The sequence below is a fragment of the Peromyscus leucopus genome, chromosome 19 (genome assembly GCF_004664715.2).
Source record: "Peromyscus leucopus breed LL Stock chromosome 19, UCI_PerLeu_2.1, whole genome shotgun sequence".
Classification (NCBI taxonomy): Eukaryota; Metazoa; Chordata; class Mammalia; order Rodentia; family Cricetidae; genus Peromyscus; species Peromyscus leucopus.
In genome coordinates, this window is record NC_051079.1 from 2,910,345 (window position 1) to 2,912,328 (window position 1,984).

The following is a 1,984-nucleotide window of genomic DNA, read 5'->3' on the forward strand; positions in this document are numbered from 1 at the left end:
TGATAAGATAATTCTTTAACAGGTATAGATGCCATGATATGAAATATCTTGATGAGGATTTTTAAACATAGGTAGTGGTTCCGAATGTGGGGGCTGTGAGGCGTTTACAGGGGAGGTGTGCTGGCTGCACTGCGCTTCTCACCTCCCTGCTTTCTGTTGCATCTTTCTGCAAATGTGACTTTAGCCTGTCTCAACTGGTCTTCCGGCTGTGACTATGATTGTAAAGACCCTAGTGGTGTTAGAAATGGGGATTTGGCTTCAGAGTGGATGGTGGAAATAGACATAAGCAATGTACCATTTATTGGTCTATCATGAAAATGTATGGAATTCACATTTCCATCTCAAAATCTAGGAAATGGCAGGTTTCTGAAAGATAAGTACAGAAAGATTTCTTAACTAAATTTTAACTTTAACTTTCGGGTTTTCTCCATTTAGGTTAAGTGGTTGGGATGTGACTCATCTACGTTTATAATGAAAATACAAAATATCTGGAAGGACAGAATATAAGAATCGTAATTGATGTATTTTAAGAAGGCAGTGAAACACATCTCAGTTTAGTTTCCTGAAATTGTTCACATATTGATTGCTAGTTGTTTGCAGAGAACTAGAGCAGAGTAATTGGAGCTGTGAAATAAATAGAAGACAAGCCTGTGTGCAGAACAACTCAAGGAGCGAATTGACCAGCTCAGCCATTCGGCCTCTGTTTACCAGTCTCTACGCTGGCTGGACTCTGCTTTGAAAAAGCGAGCAGTGTCTAGAAGCTGTTGATTGCTTGCTCTCGCTTCCTTAGCCTCTTTCTTACCCCAGTGCCAGGAGTCAGTCAGATCAGATCCACTAAACAGCCTAACCCTGTCTGGTTATAAAGAGAAAAAATATAATGTAATTTATGTTTGAGAGATGTTAACATTATTTTAAAATGCCAAATATGTTCTTTCTAGGACTATTTATTTTTGTTTCTGTTATACTGCTTTTAATTGCATTTCAGAGGAGTGTGACTTTAGGTGACTAAGCCCACTCTGAGATGTTTGCTACTCTGCAACAAAGATTTAAATGATGATTAATTATTGGCTGTACAGAAATTCCAGAGAACTCACTTGAAACAATCATTTAAAACTTTTTCTTTTTTGACATACTCATTTTCAAACCATTGCTTGGAGTGTGCTGTGAATTTGCCTTTCAAGAAATTAAAAATGAAGAGATCATTTTAGAATTGGCTTATTGTGTGGTTTATTCCTATTCCTCATTTTAATGTCCTGGCACCAAGACAGCCTTTCAGTAGCAAAGTAAGCAGTGCTATTTTAAGCGTGCGTGCGTGCACACAAACATACACACACATACACACACACACACACACTTGACTTTTGTTTGATTTTTACTCACAAAATATAGAAAATTTTGTTTCCCTCTTTGGGGTCAGGACATTTTTCACATAGCAGGAAAATGATGTAGAAAATACTGGTTTGATAAGTAATCTAGTAGAGTGTGTATATATAAGTAAATAGGATTATTTTGCCTCACTTTATTGACATTGGATATAAATAACTATAAAAATACATTTCCAATGTAAGGATGATTGGAGAGAATTTCTATTACAATAAGATAATTCATTACTATATAAAGAATTAGACCCCAGCACTTGGAAGGTAGAGGCAGACAGATCTGATAGTTTGAGGCCAGCCTAGTCAATATAATGAGTTCCAGGCCAGCTTAGGGTACACAGTTAGACAGTTATAAACAAAAACAAACTAAAATTTCAGCACTGTGGATATGAGGCAGGAGGATTGCTACAAGTTTGAGGGCATCCCTAGATTCTGCCTAAGAAAACAAAATAAAATGATGGACAGACAGAATGAAGTCAAGCAGTTGATGGGGAGATGTTTCATGAGGCTGACTCCCATGGGAAGATGGGAGCTTGGTGGTTTGAGTGGGAATGCCCCCATTCTTACACATGTGAACACTTGGTCCCTACTTGGTGGTGCTGTTT